At 45.5% G+C, this 20922-nt stretch overlaps 1 pseudogene; it reads right to left on the reverse strand.

Moving 5' to 3' along the window:
- Window positions 1-5482: 5482 nt before the first annotated feature.
- LOC133748554 (sorting nexin-10-like) lies at window positions 5483-6092 on the reverse strand (annotated as a pseudogene).
- Window positions 6093-20922: the final 14830 nt, after the last annotated feature.

The following is a 20922-nucleotide window of genomic DNA, read 5'->3' on the forward strand; positions in this document are numbered from 1 at the left end:
ACAGCCTGGGCTGGGCCACGCCCAAGTCAGGAACCTGGAGCTCCATCCAGGTCTCTCATGGGTGGCAGGGACTCAAGCAACTGAACCATCACCTGCTGATCCCCAGGGTGTGCCTTAGCCAAAAGGTGGAATTGGAATTGGAGCTAGGACCTGAAGCAGTCTCTCTGATATGGGATGCAGGTGCCCAAGTGGTACCTCAACCATGTGTCAAACACCCACCCCAACTTGTTCATTTTTACCTGGGTATTTCCTTTCTTTAAAAATGCTTACTAATTTATTTTCAGAAGACTGACAGAATGAGTGAGAGAGTGAGCGAGCCAGTGAGAGAGAGAGAGAGAGAGAACAAGAGATCTGAGATACCTTCCACCCACCGGTTAATCCACTGGTTCACTGCCCAAATGCCCTCAACAGCTGGGGCCAGGCCGAATCCAGGAGCCAGAAACTCTGTCAGGGTCTCCTGCATGCATAACCTGGCCCCAGCCCCTGGGCCATTGTCTGCTTGTCACAGGATGGATCAGCAGGAGGCTGAATTAGAATGGAGCAGCCAGAACTCGACTGGCATTTTGATACGGACGTCAGGGTGGCAAGCAGTGGCTTAACTGGCCCTGTCACGATGCCTGCCCGAGGACACTGTCTTAGTACTCAGTTATGAGTTTTTAGTAATATCTGGACACAAGTCCCTTTTCAACTATGTGTGTGAATATCTTCTCCCACTCTGTGGCTTGCTCTGTCATTTTCTTAGTATCTTTTTAAAAATTTTATTTAAAAAAATTTAGAGGTAGAGACAGAGAGAGGTCTTCCATCCACTGGTTCACTCCCCAAATGGCCACAATGACCTGGGCTGAGCTACTCCAAAGCCAGGAGCCAGGAGCTTCCTCCTGGTCTCCCACAAGAGTTGCAGGGGCCCCAAGGACTTGGACCATCCTCTGCTGCTTTCCCATGTGCATTAGCAGGGAGCTGGATTGGAAGTGGCACAGCTGTGACTTGAACTGGTACCCTTATGGGATGTCGGTGCTGCAGGTGAGGACTTCAACCCGCTGTGCCACAGCGCCAGCCCCAATTTCTTAGTATCTTCAGAAAAGCATGAGTCTTGACGTTTTTTCTTTTATGGTTTGTTCTTTTTGTGTCCTATCTAAAACATTTTTTGCTTATTCCAAAGTCTACCCCCACCACGCTGTTTGAGAAGTTTCATTGTGCTATCTGCCGCATTTAGTTCTACAGTCTACTTCACTAAGTGTTTGTGAACGTCCTGAAGTCAGAGTGAAGGCTCATTTCCCCTTGCACGATTTGCCGTTGTTCTAGCACCGTTTAGTAAGAAGACCGTCCTTTCTCCAGAGCATTGCCGTGTCACTTTGGGCTGGACATGTGGAACAGTGATCGAAGCTGCCACGTGGGGTGCCTGTATCCTCTATCGGAGTGCTGGCTCCAGATCCACCTGCTCAGCTTCTGGCCAGCTTCCTGCTAATGCAGGAGGCAGCAGAGGGTGACTCAGGTGCCTGGGTCCCTGCCACCTACATGAGACTCAGACTGAGCTCCACTTCCTGGTTTGAGGGCATCTGGGGAGTGCACCAGTCGACAGATGACCGTCTCCCCCACCCCCGCCTTGCTCTTCCTTTCAAGTAGATGAAAATAAATAACTCTCTCTCTCTCTCTCTCTCTATATATATATAATATATATAGAGCTATTTAGTGTATATATATTTTATATATTAAACATATTATATAGTACATATAATATTATATATCATATATTAATATTACATAATATTATATACTATAATATATAATTGCATTATATATTGTATATATTATATGCATTATTATATAATATGCACTATATATTATATATTATACAATGTATACATAGCTATTTATATATTTATATAACATATAATATTTAATCATATTATAATATATGATACATATAAATATATTATATATAACATATAATATAATATATAATTATATATGAATTATATAATATATAATATACAATATATAATATAATATATAATTATATAATATATATTATATTAATATATATTTTATAATATATAATTACTTTTTTGCCTTTGTTAAAAGTCAGTTGACCACGTATGTTTAGAGTGTGTTTCTGCACTTTCTGTTGTGTTCCGTTAACTGATACAACTATCATTATACCCTGTGCCACTGCCTTGTTTGCCGTAGCTTTATAGTACGTCTTGAGTTTCTGTACTGAAACCTTCCAATTTTATTCTTTGCAATAATTATTTTGGACTTTTGTTTCTTTCTAGTTCTGTATAAATTCTACAACAAACGTACACATGGTTTCTGTCCATATTCTTTGTTTTTTAAAAATCACTTATTATAATATGATCTAGAAATTCCACCCTTTGACATTTCTATACAAAAATTTGTCTGGGTCTTTCTCTTGCACCATATATGAAAGTTTACCCAAAGTGAATTCAGGACCAAAACATAAGATAGGATAAGAGCTCCAACTAAAAAACTGCTAGAAGAAAACTTAGGGGAAAATCTTCATGATATTGGATTTGGCAATGACTTTTTGGCTAGAAGACCCAAAGCAGAGGCAGCCAAAGAGAAAATGGAAAAATGGCATGCATCAACCTTAAAAACTTATGTATATCCAAGGAGGAAAGCAACAGAGTGAAAAGGCAACCACCCATATAGGATGCTGGCACTGCAGGCAGAGGTCTAACCTACTGTGTCATGGCGCCAAACCCACAACACATTTTTAATAGACTTCTTGAAAATTCTGTCAGTGCAATTAGCAATAGTCTCTTAGTGGAGTCATTTGGTTCCCCTATATGTAGAATCATGTCATCTACAAACAGGGATAATTTGTCTTTCTCCTTTCCAATTTGGAACCCTTTGATTTCATTCTCTTGCCTAATGGCTCTGGCTAAAACTTCCAGGACTATACTGAATAGCAATGGTGAAAGTGGGCATCCTTGTCTGGTTCCATATCTTAGTGGGAATGCTTCCAACTTTTTCCCATTTAATATGATGCTGGCTACGCATTTGTCATAAATTGCCTTGATTGTATAGAGGAATGTTCAGGATATTGTATTTTGTTGATACTTTCTCTTCATCTATTGAGATAAGCATATGATTTTTATTCTTCAGTTTGTTAATGTGATGTATCACATTTGTTGATTTTCATATGTTGAACCATTCTTGCATACCAGAGATAATTTCCACTTGGTCTGGTGAATGATCTTTCTGATGTGTTGTTGGAGTCAGTTAGCTAGTATTTTGTTAAGGATTTTTGTATCTATGTTTGTCAGTGATATTGTTCTATAGCTCTCTTTCTTTGTTATATCTTTTTCTGATTTTGGAATTAAGGTGATACTGGCCTCATAGAAGGAGTTTGGGAGGATTATCTCCCTTTCAATTATTTTGAATAGCTTGGGAAGAATTGGAATTAGTTCTTAAATATTCTGGTAGAATTCAGCAGTGAAGCCATCCAGTCTGTGGCTTTTCTTTGCTGGGAGGGTCTTTATTACTGATTCAATCTCTGTCTTGGTTATTTGTCTGTTTAGGTTTTCTTTTTTTAAGATTTATTTATTTATTTGAAAGTCAGAGTTACACAGAGAGAGGAGAGGCAGAGAGAGAGAGAGAGAGAGAGAGAGAGAGAGAGAGGTCTTCCATCCACTGGTTCACTCCCCAATTGGCTGCAACAGCTGGAGCTGTGCCGATCCGAAGCCAGGAGCCAGGATATTCTTCCAGGTCTCCCACGTGGATGCAGGGGCCTAAGAACTTGGGTCATCTTCTACTGTTTCCCCAGGCCATAGCAGAGAGTGAGATTGGAAGTAAAGCAGCTCGGATTTGAACTGGCACCCATATGGGATGCCAGTACTAAGACGATGCTTTTCTACTTCTGAAAAAAAGTGCCATGAGAATTTTGACAATGATTTCATTGACTCTGTGGCTAGTATAGATAGTATGGGCATTTTAACAAATTAAGCCTGTCAATGATCGACTATGAGATTAATTTCCTCTGGTTTGTGTCTTCATTCATTTTTGGTGTGCAAGTCTTTTGTCTCCTTGGTTTTTTTTTTCCTAAGTATTTTGTTACTTTTGATGCTGTTGTAAAAGGGATTAATTTCTTTTTCATATATTTTATTGCTAGTTATAAAAATGCAACTCATTTTTATGTGCTGATTTTGTATTCTGCAACTTTGCTGAATTCCTTTATTAGACTAGGGAGGAGGACTCTTTGTAGACTTCTACACACAGCACGTAGTATCACATCCTTTGCAAACAGATAATTTTACATCTCCCTCAATTCAGATGCCTTAGTTTTTTTGTTCCCCCTTGCTTAACTGCTCTGTCTAGAATTTCTAATTCTATGTTAGGTTGCAATGATGAAAGGGGTGCATGCTTGTCTTGTCCTTAATCTTTTTTTCCCCCCAGAAACCATTTATTTAAGCTGATTTGGGACAAGGAGAATGTATTTCTGAATGCATAGATTGTGACTATAAGGACACATACTAGTGCTATTTCTTTTTCCTGCCATGTACGCATTATTCTATATGTGTCTATTCATAAGATACATTTTTCCCTCTAGGTGAGAAATACAATACTGGAAAGGTTAAATACTTGTAAATATTTCACTCAAACTCCCAAAAGCAAAGTGTACTGCCAGGGTGAGGAGGCCTCCATCGCAGGTGCAGCCCCGCGTCTGAGGGGCCGTGGGGTCCCCCAGTCGGGATCGTGACATCAGACCACGCTGCCTATGGCGGCCCTGCCCCATGGCTGCTGGAAGCAGCACTCTGTCTTGGCTTTAAATGCTCCCTCTATCTACTTGTCTTAAAATCCAATAAAACCCGTCAGGTTATTTTAAACATATAACTCATTTCATTCCAAGACAGCATCCTGTTTGCTAGTTAAGGTTTGGCTGTAAAGGAGGAGTTGACACTCACAGGCTTGCAGCTTTACACAGAAGCTTGGCTGAAATGAGACAACATAAAAATACCTACCACTAATAAACAGCCCAACCGCGTCCGCGTCTTTAAGAATTTCAATACCTAAGGTCGGGCCAGCGAGCTTTAGGTAAGAATGTGCTAGGAAGCCTCCTTCACTATGACAGCCCATGATTTGCTATTCCTTTTTTTTTTTTTTAAAGATTTATTTTTATCTATTTGAAAGATAGTTACAGAGAGAGGTAGAGACAGAGAGAGAGGTCTTCTATTTGCTGGTTCACTCCCCAGATGCCCGCAATGGCTGGAGCTGTGCCGATCCGAAGCCAGGAGCCAGGAGCTTCTTCCAGGTCTCCCACGCAGATGCAGGGGCCCAAGCACTTGGGCCATCCTCCACTGCTTTCCCAGGCCACAGCAGAGAGCTGGATCAGAAGTAGAGCAGCTGGGACTAGAACCGACACCCATATGGGATGCTGGCGCTTCAGGCCAGGGCTTTACCCACTATGCCACAGTGCCGGCCTGATTTGCTGTTCCTAAGATGGTAACACGGCCATCAGTTTTCAGGATTCCTGGGGAGCTCTGCTTATTTTACATCCCTGAGAGCTGCTGCCATCACAGCCGTGTCCAAGGCCAGAGGATGAACTCTCTGAGTCGTGATCTGCCTTGTGGTCTGTGTCCCTTTGCCGTCACCCTCAGGGAAGTGTCCGTTCATGGTGTGTGTGTGGGGAGCTTGTGAGTGACTTCCTTGTCCAGGTACGCGCTCTGCCCGGACACACGCGCCTCCCTGTCTTCTGAGTTCATGCAGCACTGCAGGACCGGCTGAAGGCTGCTTTCTGACAGTAGCGGTGTGTTCTGCAGGACTCTTTGGGGGAAATCTTCCAGACCCGGGCGACGCTGGTCCACGCTCTGGCCACTGTTCCTGTTGAAGAACAGGTGTTTAGATGGATGTTCTGGCACTCGTACCAGCAGGGCGTTGCTTTGCAGCCTCTGCCTCAGCCACACTAGCTCCTGGTATCTTCTTTGCACACAGGACGTCTTCATCGAGAACCACGTGCTAGTCGTGTGAATGCGGATCTCACAGGAAATGCGGGAACGCCGGAAGTCATTCTGCATCCTGGGATCGGGGACCCAGACACTTAGGGGTTCCTCGACCTGCTGTTCTGGAAACATCTTCAGCACAGAACACAATCAACCTCTTCACAGGAGGGCTTTGTCCAGGGCAATGGCCTCTGAGCATCCCCTGGCCATGCCGGAGCTTCTGTCCATAACACCTGCTGATTAACCCTCTTGTATTTGGTCTTCAAGGCAAAAGCTTCCAGTCTTTCACCACTGAGTGTGATGTTAGCTCTGTGTGTGTGTGTGTGTGTGTGTAATACAAAGAGGCTTCGAAAAGTTCGTGGAGAATTCATATTATCTCTTAGTTATGTTTTTTCCCATAAAATTTTTTTTAAAGATTTTTAAAATTTATTTGAGAGGCAGAGTTATAGACAGATAGAGGGAGAGACAGAGAGAGAGAGAGGTCTTCCATCCACTGGCTCACTCCCTAAATGGCCACAATATCCGGAGCTAGGCTGATCTGAAGCCAGGAGCCAGAAGCTTTTTCAGGGTCTCCCACGTGGGTGCAGGGGTCCAATTACCTGGGCCATCTTCTACTGCTTTCCCAGGCAGAGAGCTATATGGGAAGCAGAGCAGCCGGGCCTCGAACTGGTGCTCATATGGGATGCCAGCACTGCAGGCAGAGGCTGAGCCCACTACGCCATGGCGCCAGCCCCTCCATAAACCTTCTGAAGCCTCTTTGTATATAGTCTTTCTTATATTGAAGCCATTTCCTTCTATCCCTGCTTTGCTGAATGTCTTTATCATGAAAGGGTGTTGCAATTTGTCAATTTTTTCCCTACATCGATGGATATGATCATATGTTTTTTTTTCCCACTTCAGTCTCTTAATATGTGTACTTTTAAAAAAAGATTTATTTATTTATTTGAAATGCAGAGTTACAGAGAGAGAGAGAAAGGAAGAGAGAGAGAGAAAGGGGGGGGAGGAGGAGGAGGAGAGAGTGTTCTTCCATCCTCTGGTGCACTCCCCAGATGGCTGCAGTGACCTGGCCCAGTGACTTGAACCGTTTTCTGTTTTTCTTTTCCTAGGTGCATTAGCAGGGAGCCGGATCAGAAGAGGAGCAGCTGGGACTCACGATGCTCTCATATGGGATGGTGGCATTGGAGGCGGGGTTTAACCCTTTGCACCAAAATCCCGGTCCCTTCCAGTTTACTTTTTGAAGTTCCCTTGTATTCCTTCTGCCCTTTCTGAGTTCAGAAACAAGAAATAAAAGCAGACATCAGACAGGAAGAGCCTAAAATGTCATTGTCACTGTGGACAAAAGCCAGATCAGAAGAGGAGCAGCTGGAGCCAGTGTTGTGGTATAGCAGGTTAAGTTGCTGCCTGTGACAGTGGCATCTCAAATGGACACTGGTCTGTGTCCTGCTGCTCCACTTACAATCCAGTTCCCTGAAAATGGCCTGGGAAAAGCAGAGGATGATGGTCCAAGTGCTTGGGCCCCTGCATCCATGTGTGCGACCTGGAAGAAGCTCCTGGCTCCTGGCTCCTGGCTCCTGGCTCCTAGCTCCCAGCTTCAGTAGGGCCCAGCCCAAGCTATTGGGGCCATTTGAGGAGTGAACCAGCAGATGAAAGATCTTTCTCTCTCTCTCTCTTTCTGAAACTCAGGCTTTCAAATAAATAAATAGAAATAGAATCTTTTAAAAAAGAAAAAAAAAAAAAGGAGTGGAGCAACCAGGACTCAAACTGTGGCTCTCAGATATTTTCTCTGTTGTAAAGTTCCTTATTAGTGAGAGGTCTGTTCAGATTGTATTTCTTCAGGATTAAGTCTTGCTAGGTTGTGTGTTTCTAGGAATTTGTCCATTTCAACTGGTATGACATTGGTTAATATATAATTTTTATAGTACTTTCTTTTTTAAAAATATTTATTTATTTGAGAAGCAGAGGCAGAGAGAGAGAGAGAGAGGTCTTCCATCCTCTGGTTCACTCCCCAAATAACCGCAATAGCCAGAGCTGCTGAATTCAGGTCTCCCATGTTGGTGCAGGGGTCCAAGCACTTAGACCATCTTCTACTGTTTTCCTAGGCCATAGCAGAGAGCTGGATTGGAAGTGGAGCAGCCGGGACTCGAACCGGCGCCCATATGGGATGCCGTCACTTCAGGCGGCAGCTTTATCCACTACGCCACAGTGCCGGCCCCAATATAGTACTTTCTTATAAATTTTATTACTTTTGTTTCTGCAGAACTTATAGTAATGTCTCTACTTTTTACCCACGACTTCAGTAATTCAAATCATCTTTTAATTTCTTAGTCATTCTAGGTAAAAGTTTATGAATTTCATTGATGTTTTTGTTAAACTAACATTTGGTTTCACTGGTTTTCTCTGTTGTTTTTCTTTCCTTTCTGCTCTAATTGTTACTATTTTCTTCCTATGCCAGCTTTGGTTTAATTGGTTTTTCTTTCCTGGTTCCTTAAGGTGTAAAGGTAGGAGGCTGGCACTTTGGCATAACAGGTTAAGCCACTGCCTACAATGCCAGCATCCCATGTGGGCACTGATTGGATTCTTGGCTGCTCAACTTCCAATCCAGCTCCCTGCTAATGTACCTGGGAAAGCAGCGGAAGATGGCCCAAGTGCCTGGGGCTCTGCAACCCATGTGGGAAACCCAAATAGAATTACAGGCTCCTGGCTTTGGCCTGGCCCAGCTTCTGCTGTTGTGGCCATTAGAAGAATGAACCAGGGGATGACAAAATCTGTCTCTCTCTCTCTCTCTCTGTGTGTGTGTGTGTGTGTAACTCAGGCTATTTCAAATAAATAAATAAATCTTTAAAAGAAAAGTATAAAGTTAAGTCATTGGTTTGAGATCTTTTCTTTTTTAACATTGGCTCTAACAGCTACAGATTTCCCCCTGAGCACTGATTTTATGACAGCTCATTCGTCTTGGATGTGTTGTGTTTTAATTTTCTGTTGTGGGGTGGGTTGTTTGCACACCAGTTAGGTTGCCTGCATCCCAGATCAGAGTGCCTGCTTGGAATCCTGGCTACTGCATTTCCTACCCAGCTTCCTGCCAAAGCACGCCCTGGGAGGCAGCAGGAGGCTCCAACACTTGAGTGCCTGCCACCCACATGGGAGATCCAGGAGGAGTCCCGGCTCCTGGCTCTGGCCTGGCTCTGTCTAGGCTGTGCAGGCATTAGGGGGAGTGAATCAGTGGACAGGAGATCTCTCTGACTCTCTGCTTTTCAAGTAAAATGAGGATAAATAAATCCAATTTAATTTTCCTTGTGGCTTCCTCTTTATCCTGTTGGTTGTTTAGGAGTATGTTGCTTATTGCTACATGTTTGTGGATTTTCCAGTTTTGTTTGTTTCTTGGTCATTGTGATCCGTAAAAATACACGACATAATTTCATTCTTTTGAAATGCATTAGGCGTGTTATTCCCCAGTCACATGGGGTTTGTCCTGAGAACATTCCTCGCACATTGAGCAAATGAGAGTCTGCTGCTGTTACAGGGCGGGGCGGTGCTCTGAACGCGACTCTCGACTCTCGGGTCTGGTTGATTCTGTGTTTTTCTCGTCTCTGTTTCCTTGTTGTTCTAGCAGCTTATCCATTACTGAAAGTGGGTACTGCTTTGTTACAGCACCGTCTCTGTCTCTATGCAATTGTCAGTGCTTGCTTCATTTTAAAAAATATTTATGTAGGGGCTGGCGCTGTGGCGTGGAGGGTGGGGCCGCTGCTGGTAGTGCCTGCACCCCATGTGGGTGTTGGTTCAAGTCCCAGCTGCTCCACTCCACTTCCATTCCAGCTCTCTGCTGTGGCCTGGGAGGGCAGTGGAGGATGACCCAAGTGCTTGGGCCCTGCACCTGCATGGGAGACCTGGGGAGGCTCCTGGCTTAGGATCAGCACAGCTCTGGCCTTTGTGGCCATTTGGGGAATGAACCAACGGATGGAAGACTCTCTCTCTCTCTCTCTCTCTCTCTCTCTCTGCCTCTCTCTCTCTTTCTCTCTGCCTCTCTCTAACTCTACCTTTCAAATAAATAATCTTTTTAAAAAATTTGTTTACAGGCAGAGTGACACATACACACACACACACACAGAGAGAGAGAGAGAGAGAGAGAGAGAGAGAGAGAGAGAAAGATCTTCCATCTGTTGGTTTACTCCCCAGTTGGCTGCAGCAGCCAGATCTGGGCCAGGCTGAAGTCAGGAGCTTGGAACTCCATCTCGATCTCATACATAGGTGGCAGGGGCCAAAGCATTTGGACCATCTTCAGTTGCTTTCCCAGGTTCATTAGTAGGGAGCTGGATCCAGACTTGAACTTGTACTCCAATACCAGATGCTGGTGATGCAGGGGTGGCTTAACCCTTGCACCCATGTGGGAGACCTGGAGAAGGCTCCTGGCTTAGGATCAGCATATCTCTGGCCATTGCAGCCATTTGGGGAGTGAACCTGTGGATGGAAAACTTCTCTCTCTCTCTCTCTCTCTCTCTCTGCCTCTCTGTAATTCTGCCTGTCAAATAGTCTTTTTAAAAAATGTATGTATGTATTTATTTGACAGGCAGAGTGACAGAGAGAAAGTGAGAGAGAGAGAGAGAGAGATCTTCCATCTGTTGGTCTACTCCCCAGTTGATGGGAATGTAAATTAGTGCAACCACTGTGGAAAACAGGATGGAAGTTTCTTAAAACACAAGAAATAGACTCGCCATATGATCCAGCAAACCCACTACCGGGTGTTCACCCAAAGACCTGAATACTTGGTATCAAAGAAATGCCTGCACAATCATGTTTATGGCAGCACTGTTCACAACAGTCAAAATTTGGAACCAACCAAGGTGTCCGTCATCAGATGAGTGGGTAAAGGAAATGCGCTATAGATACACCATGGAATATCATTCAGCTATAAAAAAAAGAATGAAATTCTACCATGTGCAGCAAAATGGATGCAACTGGAGAACGTCACGTTGAGTGAAATAAGCCAGACCCAGAAAGACAAACACCACATGTTCTCCCTTATACATGAGAGCTAGAATCAAAAAGAAAGAAAGAAGCCTGGGTGTATCTGTATTGCTACAAATATCGCTTTAGAAAAGTTTGTTCTATACCCTTGTAAAACCAATGGTTAAGAATGTTATACTATTAGTTTTAATGATCTGTGATTCCTTTAAAATTTATGTGTATGGGTGAAAGGGTCATTTTTTCCATTTAATTATTGCTTATAGCTATTGTCCATATCCACAATAAACTAGAGTGGTTTTGCTTTTTATTTGTTAAATTCCTTATTCAATGAAGTAGCAAGCCTTTTCACCATAATTTAAATTTAAAATACTTTATCTTGGGGCTGGTGCTGTCGCATAGTGGGTAAAGCCGCTACCTGCAGTGCTGGCATCCCATTATGGACACCGGTTCAAGTCCCGGCTGCTCCACTTCTGAACCAGCTCTCTGTTATGGTCTGGGAAAGCAGTAGAAGATGGCCCAAGCCCTTGGGCCCCTGCACCCTCATGGGAGACCTAGAAGAAGCTCCTGGCTCCTGGCTTCTGATCAACGCAGCTCTGGCCATTGTGGCCAACTGGGGAGTGAACAAGCAGATAGAAGACCTCTCTCTCTCTCTCTCTTTCTCTCTCTCTGCCTCTGCCTCTCTGCAACTCTGCCTTTCAAATAAATAAATAAATATTTTAAAAAAACAAAATAAAATACATTATCTCAAAAACTAAAGAAAAAAAAGAGAGAAGAAAGAAGGGTGAGAGGGAGGGAATATCACTATGTTCTTAAATTGTATCACATTGTATCACAAATCACATTGAGACTGTTAAAAATCAATTAAAAATTTTTAACTATATAAAATGAAAAAAAAATCCTACAGACTCTGCCTGGTACATTTGAATCTGTCTTTTGATGTAAAGTAACATAAATACGAATTTTCAAGTTTTTTTTTATCTTGCTGTGAGAGCCTCTGTCGCAACTGTCGTGGACAGTTTTATTTACTGGTTTCTTTGAGAAGCTGAAAGGGAGCATTAAATGGGGTGACAAAAACGTCAAGTACATTTATAAAAGTGTGTCATTCTTTTTTTTTTAAGATTTATTTTTATTTATTTGAAAGAGTTACAGAGAGAGAGGTCTTCCATCTGCTGGTTCACTCCCCAGATGGCTGCAATGGCCGGAGCTGTGCCGATCTGAAACCAGGAGCCAGAAGTCTCTTCCAAGTCTCCCACATGGGTGTATGGGCCCAACGACTTGGCCCATCTTCTACTGCTTTCCCAGGCCATAGCAGAGAACTGGATTGCAATAGGAGTAGCAGGGACTAGAACCGGTGCCCATATGGGATGCCGGTACTTCAGGCCAGGGCTTTAACCTGCTGCACCACAGCGCTGGCCCCAAAAGTGTGACTTTCTAACTGACACATTACACTAGGCATGAAGAGAGAAGGAATACAGGCAGTGATGCCAGGTGCCTGGTGCACCAACATTTATTTCCAGGCAGGGGAGAGAATTCTGTCGGAGAGCTGTCCGTTTCTTTTTAATTCAGAATTTTTCCAGGATCTAGTTTTTAGTCACAAACTTGACTTTGAAATATTTCTGTTGGTTATCATGATCAAGGATATTTGAAACTGCTTCTTGGTTGTGCCACACACTCAGAGAGTGGGGGAAGAGTTCTTGGTTAACCATGGTTAAATATGCTTATATTAATAAAACATTGAAACTAAAAAAAAAGTAAATAAGGCAGGCATTTGGTGTGGCAGTTAAGATTCCTTTTGGGGTGCCTGCATCACATATCTGAATGCCTGGGTTTGTGCTCCAGATCCGCTAATGAACAGAAATTTTTTAAACATAGATTTATTTTGAACTAAATTTTTTTTTTATAATTCATGCACAATTTTGTCACAGCACATATTTGCCATGAGCTTTTTGAAGACTCCTCATATTGCTGAGTGTCAGTTCACTGAGAAGACTCAACAAAGCTCAAAAATAAATGAAGCTGGGGCCGGCACCATGGCGCAGTTGGTTAATCCTCTGCCTACGGCGCCAGCATTCCATATGGGTACCAGTTCTAGTCCCGGCTGCTCCATTTCCAATCCAGCTCTCTGCTATGGCCTGGGAAAGCAGTAGAGGATGGCCCAAGTGCTTGGGCCGCTGCACCTGCGTGGGAGACTGAGAGGAGGCTCCTGGCTCCTGGCTTTGGATCAGTGCAGCTCCGGCTGTTGCAGCCACTTGGGGAGTAAACCAATGGAAGGAAGACCTTTCTCTCTGTCTCTCCCTCTCACTGTCTATAACTTTACCTCTCAAATGAATCAATCAAATCTTTTAAAAATCAATCAATCAATCAATTAATTAAGCTAGTCCTGGGGCTCACCTTTTGGCATAGAGATTTAAGCCACCCCTGCATCACCAGCATCTGGTATTGGAGTACAAGTTCAAGTCTGGATCCAGCTCCCTACTAATGAACCTGGGAAAGCAACTGAAGATGGTCCATATGCTTTGGCCCCTGCCAACTATGTATGAGATTGAGATGGAGTTCCAAGCTCCTGACTTCAGCCTGGCCCAGATCTGGCTGCTGCAGCCAACTGGGGAGTAAACCAACAGATGGAAGATCTTTCTTTCTCTCTCTTTCTCTCTCTCTGCCTGTCAAGTAAATAAATAAATTTTTTAAAAAGATTGTTTATTTGAAAGGTAGAGTTAGAGAGAGGCAGAGAGAAAGAGAGAGAGAGGCAGAGAGAGAGAGAGAGAGAGAGAGAGAGAGAGTCTTCCATCCGTTGGTTCATTCCCCAAATGGCCACAAAGGCCAGAGCTGTGCTGATCCTAAGCCAGGAGCCTCCTCCAGGTCTCCCATGCAGGTGCAGGGCCCAAGCACTTGGGTCATCCTCCACTGCCCTCCCAGGCCACAGCAGAGAGCTGGAATGGAAGTGGAGTGGAGCAGCTGGGACTTGAACCAACACCCACATGGGGTGCAGGCACTACCAGCAGCGGCCCCACCCTCCACGCCACAGCGCCAGCCCCTACATAAATATTTTTTAAAATGAAGCAAGCACTGACAATTGCATAGAGACAGAGACGGTGCTGTAACAAAGCAGTACCCACTTTCAGTAATGGATAAGCTGCTAGAACAACAAGGAAACAGAGACGAGAAAAACACGGAATCAACCAGACCCGAGAGTCGCGTTCAGAGCACCGCCCCGCCCTGCAACAGCAGCAGACTCTCGTTTGCTCAATGTGCGAGGAATGTTCTCAGGACAAACCCCATGTGACTGGGGAATAACACGCCTAATGCATTTCAAAAGAATGAAATTATGTCGTGTATTTTTACGGATCACAATGACAAGAAACAAACAAAACTGGAAAATCCACAAACATGTAGCAATAAGCAACATACTCCTAAACAACCAACAGGGTAAAGAGGAAGCCACAAGGAAAATTAAATTGGATTTATTTATCCTCATTTTACTTGAAAAGCAGAGAGTCAGAGAGATCTCCTGTCCACCGATTCACTCCCCCTAATGCCTGCACAGCCTAGACAGAGCCAGGCCAGAGCCAGGAGCCGGGACTCCTCCTGGATCTCCCATGTGGGTGGCAGGCACTCAAGTGTTGGAGCCTCCTGCTGCCTCCCAGGGCGTGCTTTGGCAGGAAGCTGGGTAGGAAATGCAGTAGCCAGGATTCCAAGCAGGCACTCTGACCTGGGATGCAGGCAACCTAACTGGTGTGCAAACAACCCACCCCACAACAGAAAATTAAAACACAACACATCCAAGAAGAATGAGCTGTCATAAAATCAGTGCTCAGGGGGAAATCTGTAGCTGTTAGTGCCAATGTTTGGATGAATGGGTCACTTTCTGGTCCCCCCCCCATGGTGAATATCTTAAACACTCTAGAATAGACGCATCACCCTAGACTTACATTGGCCATTTCACCCCAAACGTCTTCTGGGAGGCATCCACCATCACGGGACCCATCTTTGTCCTTCTCACTCTCATGTAACCTCTGGGATGGGGTGGAGATCTTAGCATGCTGTGTCTGTTTGCAGAGAGGAAGCAGGCTGGCTCAGCGGTGAGCTGTAAGTGCCTCCTAAGTATTTTGATGACCTCACTCATGTTCACATGATCAGGTACAAGGAATTTGGTTTTATCCAGGACGGGAATCTGCTTCTCATCCTTGCATCCTTCTGTTATCACCAGGATTTTGGTAGGATGCTGCTCACCGATAAGGCAAACATCTCCTGTTTGTGCAAAGGTGCAGCCTGCTTGAGGGTGTTCTCTGCTGCACGGTGGGGCAGGCTGGGTGGTGGTGGGTAGAAGGCCCTGGCGGCTCTGGCAGTGACGGTGGATCCCACTCTGGTGACAGCACCTTCCCTTCCATCCAGTACTTTAAAAGAAGCTTAAGAATGAAATTCCAGTTCGTTCTTCAAGACACCTGTTAACAGGCATTCTTTTTTAAAAAATATTTATTTATTTATTTATTTGAAAGTCAGAGTTACACAGAGAGAAAGAGAAGCAGAGAGAGAGAGAGAGAGAGAGAGAGAGAGAGAGAGAGAGAGAATCTTCCATCCACTGGTCACTCCCCAGATGGCTGCAATGGCCGGAGCTGTGCCAATCCGAAGCCAAGAGCCAGGAGCTTCTTCCAGGTCTCCCACATGGGTGCAGGGGCCCAAGGACTTGGGCCATCTTTTACTGCTTTCCTAGGTCACAGCAGAGAGCTGGATTGGAAGTGGAGCAGCCGGGACTCAAACCTGCAGGTGGCAGCTTTACCCACTATGCCATAGCGCTGACCCCAACAGGCTTTCTTAAGAGAACAAAAAACCAAAAATGCATCTCATCAGGTGTCAAACAGTCTGGTGCCCTGAGAAGTAAGGGATTTAGCTGTGGCCTGTTGGTCTTGTTTTCATTCTGGGAGGCATTGGTCTGGTGATAGGCTCCTTCTTCTATTGAGGTTTATTTATTTCTTTGAAAGGCGGAGTGATAGAGGAAGGGAGGCGGGGGGTGGGGAGGGGAGAGTGCTTCCTTTCACATGTTCATTCCCTAAATGGCTGCAATGGCCTAGGTTGGACCAGGCCAAAGCCAGGGGCCTGGACGCCATCTGGGTCTCCCATGAGAGTGGCAGGGGATCAAGGACCTGGGCCATCTTCTGCTGCTTTCCCAGGTGCATTAGCAAGGAGAACCTGGGAATCCAACCAGTGCCCATATAGGATGATAGCACTGCAGGTGATGGCTTAGCCCACTACGCCAATATGCTGGCCTCTAATTATGTCCTCCTCCTTCTCCTCCTGCTCCTCTTCCTGCTCCTCCTCCTTCCTCCTCTCTGAGATACTTTCAAAGGTTTGCCTCCCAACTTGTAGCTTGGATATTCTTTCTTCTGCCTCACCAATTCTGTTGTTAAGGCTTTCCATTGCATTTTTTATTTGACATATTGAATTCTTCATTTTTAATATTTTAGTTAGATTTCTCTTCAAAAATCTCAATCTTGTGGAAAAAAATGTTTTCCTGCATGTCATGCATGGATTTCTTTAACTCATGAATTTGCTTCTTATTGCTTCTGAGTAATCTTGTGATCTTTCTTTTGAATTCCTTTTCAGGCATTTCATCAATCTCTTTGTCTTCACATTCTAATATTGAAGTGTTATGTTCCTTTGGGGGAATCGTGTTGTCTTCCTTATTCTTGTTTATTGAATTTCTGTGTTTATTTTTAGGCACTTTAGGTGGAAATACTTGTTGGTTTTCTCCACTAATGGATTTTATCTTTGAAATACGTCTTGGGGCCAGCACTGTGGTGTAGTGGGTAAAGCTGCCACCTGCTATGCCGACATCCCATATGGGTGCCTATTCAAGTCCTGGCTGCTCCACTTCTTATCCAGCTCTCTGCTATGGCCAGGGAAAGCCGTAGAAGATGGCCCAAGTCCTTGGGCCCCTGTACCCATGTGGGAGACCCGGAAGAAGCTCCTAGCTCCTGGATTCGAATTGGCACAGCTTAAGCTGTTGTGGCCAACTGGGTAGTGAACCAGTGGATGGAAGACCTCTCTCTCTCTGCCTTTCCTCCTCTCTCTGTGTAACTCTGACTTTCAAATACATAAATAATTTTTTAAAAATATGTCTCTGTAGCTTAGTGGAGTGTCTGCTCTTTCAGTGAATACCCAGAGGTGTGTTCTGGGTGTGGTCAGGGAGCTCTGGCCAGTGCTCCAGGGAGGGCTAAGTATCAGGGTGACATCCAATGTGGGTATGGTAGATCTGCTCTATTGTCAGCAGTGGGGATGGTATGATTACCTCTGTTGGTGTCATCACACTCTCACATCCTCTCTTCCAGGCTGATCCATGCCATGGTTAGCCCACAACGGATGCAACACTCACCCATGCTGCCGTACGAACTGTGTAAAGCCTCTGTGCAGTCCTCAGTCTGAGCATGGAACCCTCAGCAATGACCTGCTCCAAGCAGTCAGGGAGCGCTGATCCTCTGATACCAGACACAGTGATTGCCCAGAGACCTCACTACACCCCACACCTACCATACAGTCACAGGATTCCTGCAGTCTCAGCATGCAAGGCTCCCTCAGTCATGGAGTGCAGAGGATCTGCTCCATCCTACTAGCCTGTCCCATCCGTGGAGACAGCAGACATTTCCAGAGCCAGCTGCCTGTGGGTGCTCCGCCTTGGCAGTTTGAGCCCCAGAAATGTTGAGAGAATGGGGGCACCTCACAGTCCTACATGGGTGCTCGGCCCCTGGTCAACCCTCCCAGCCAGAAGCAAAGTCAGTGGGGAAAGTGGATCTTTCCCTCTGGCAATATCCCCTGATCACACACGTGTACAAGAGCCACTGCAGCCTCTACTTCTGTCAAAATGGTGCCTTCTCCCCACAAGTTACCGGGTGCCCTTGTGGGGGCATGGGGAGAAAGAAACATTTTTTTTTTTTGCTGGATTAGCTGGGTACCCTGCCCCGAAGTAGGGCTGCAGTCCAGACTCAAAGACAGTGTGGTCAGCAAGGCTCTCCCCCTGTGACAATATCACCAGTGGCATGGGCTGCCGCAGTCTGCTCTCTCCTCGCTCTCCAGAGCTGGAGTCTCCTCCAGCCCTCGGCAGCGGGGAGTCGTGTGCGATGCCTGTGCTCACTGCGATGCGCCAGCGCCTTCCACACTGCTCCACACCATTCTGCTTCCTTCTGTAGAATTTCCATGGCAAGCTTCTCCCCTGGAAATGCACTTCCTCTGCTTTTTTTTTTCCTGCTATTTTTCTGTCACCTTAAGCATTGCGTCTTCCCTGTTCCACCATCTTGGAATCTGAGCCAACAAGGCTTTTAATGAGCTGAGCGGCATTTAGGATCCCACGCTGAGTGGGCTGCTGTTCATGAGAGCCATGTGGCTGTTCGCAGAGCACAGGTCACTGAACTACTGGATCCATACCCCATGGGTGGCGCCCCCAGAGAGCCTGCTGACTGAGGTGTGCACCCCAGGGGCATTGAAGGTTCTGGCCACGCACACGCACATGCCCTCCTGCTGTGTGTGCACATAGCACATGGTCTCTGCCCTACGCTTGCCTGTATCGTGCAGGCCCAGGTTCCCATGGGGTTCCATGGCCCTGGTAGTCAGTGCTTTGGAGGTAGACTTCAGGATCTCCGTACCCCTCCAGCGTGGAGGCCAGGAGCAGACAGGTGTTGACTTGTTGCGCCAGCCCCATCACATTTAACCTCCGTCCTGACCACACAGGTCTTTAACGTCTTGATAGGATCTGGAGGGGAGGCTGGAGTTGCCAGGTGTCTCGATCATCCACCTGTGATGTAGAGAGCTTCCACCACGCATGGTGGTGATCAGCTCAGGATTCTCACTGCCTGTCCAGTGCCCCAGGCATCTCTTCCTGCCCGAAAAGTTGTCTGTCACGGTCCCCCCACACCGTGCATCATGTGTTTGTCAGCAAATCAGAGCCCACAGGGTGCCTCCAGTTATCAAAACCCCTTTACAATCCTCTTCTGGTAAAAACTTTACCCGGTGGGGGGGGGGTCTTTGTGGGTGAAGCTGTTTCCCAGCCTCTGATTTTCTTTCTTAGTGACTCAACCATCACCCCAGGGAGTGGGTGGGTGTGGGTCCTCGCTCCATCTCGCAAAGCCAGTCTTTTCCCTCACTTCCTCAGTCTTGCTTTCACTCTGTGGTTCCTGGATAGAACGCGTATGGATGAAGTTGCCCCAGCAGAAGCGACATAGGTGAGCAGGGCGCGGCCCACAGCAGTGTCAGGCTCCTGTGATTGACAGCTGATACAAGACTGGCAGCAGCCCCTTACCCACCATCCCCAGGAGCCACACTGGGCCAGGGCCTGTCACCCAGGGATGCCTGCTGTCTGGGACTAAATTTGTTTTTTAATTAAAAATTTTTATACTCATAAAATTAGCCCTACACTAAGTAAAGAGTTCAACAAACAGTATGAAGAAAAAAATTTTTTTAAAGATTTGTTATTATTTATTTGACATAAAGAGAAGAAGGAGAGAGAGAGAGAGAGAGAGAGAGAGAGAGAGAGAGAGAGAGACTCTTCCATTTGCTGGTTCACTCCACAAATGGCTGCAATGGCTGGGGCTGGACCAGGCTGAAGCCAGGAACCTGGAACTCTCTCTGGGTCTCCCACATGGTGGAAGGGGCCCCCATACTGCTTTCTGAGGCCATTAGCAGGGAGCTTTAACAGAAGTGGAGCAGCTGGTATTCAAACTGGTGTCCATATGGGTGTCAGCAGCACAGAGGGTGGCTTTCCCTCATCTGCCACAGAGCTGGCCCCAACTCAGTTTCTCTAGAAAGGTTTTGAAGTACCCTCATATATAAAGTTCTTGCTTTCTTAAATTCCTGATATTAGTACAGCTGCCTTGCTCTCACTTCTTTCCCTCCCTCCCTCCCTCTCTTCCTCCGTCCCTCTCTCTCTCTCTCTTTCTTTCTTTCTTGACTTATTTATTTATTTGAAAGGCAGAGTTACAGGGAGAGAGGGAGGTCTTCTATATGCTGGTTTGTTCCCCAAATGTCTGTAGTGGCTGGAACTGGGCTCACCCAAAGCCAGGAGCCAGAATCTTCTTCCTGGTCTCCCACGTGGTTCAAGAGCCCAAAAACTTGGGCCATCCTCCACTGCTTTCCCAGGTGCACCAGCAGGAAGCTGCAACAGAAGTGGAGCAGCTGGGACTGGAACTGGTGCCCATATGGGATGTTGGCACTGCAGGTGGCAGCTTTACCCTCTGCTCCACAGCGCTGGGCCCAACCCTGCTCTCTTCTGGTTACTATTTGCATGTGTTGTCTTTTTCTAGCCTTTCACTGTCAACCCTTGAATTTATTATATTTAAAGTGAATTTCTTATAGACAGGATATAGTTGATCATGGATTATTTTTCTTTTTAAGATCCATTCTGCCTTTTGACTAGAGAACTTAATCCACTTAACATTTAAAGTAAATACTGCTAGAGAAGGAATTATTTTGGCATTCTGTGTGTCTTACAGTCTTCTGTCCCTCATTTCTACCATTACTGATTCCCATTGTGTTTGTTTAATTCATTCATTAATTGGATTTATTTATTCTCACTTGTTATTTGAAAAGCAGAGAGAGATGGACAGAGATCTCACATTCATTAGTTCACTGCCCAAATGTCCACAACAGCTCAGACTGGGCCAGATCAATGTCAGGAGACCACATCTCAGTCTGGGTCTCCCGCATGGACAGTCGGACCCTGAGAATCTGAGCCATCGCCTGCTGACTCCTTGGTGGTGGTGGGGCGTTAGTAGGACGCTGGCTATCAGAAGCATATTGGGAGCTTGAACCCAGGCACTCTAACATGGGATGTGAGCATCCCACGCAGTGTCTTAACTCTGTACCAAATGCCTGGCTACTAACAATCTGTTTTGTAATTTATTGGCTTATTTTATTTACTTGAGAAGCAGTGAGAGTGATAGAGAGAGGAGACTGAGAAATCTCCCCCTCCTGGTTTACTTCTCTAATGCCCACAGCAGTTGGACATAGGTTTGGC

This window comes from Lepus europaeus, chromosome 19 (assembly GCF_033115175.1).
Source record: "Lepus europaeus isolate LE1 chromosome 19, mLepTim1.pri, whole genome shotgun sequence".
Taxonomy (NCBI): Eukaryota; Metazoa; Chordata; class Mammalia; order Lagomorpha; family Leporidae; genus Lepus; species Lepus europaeus.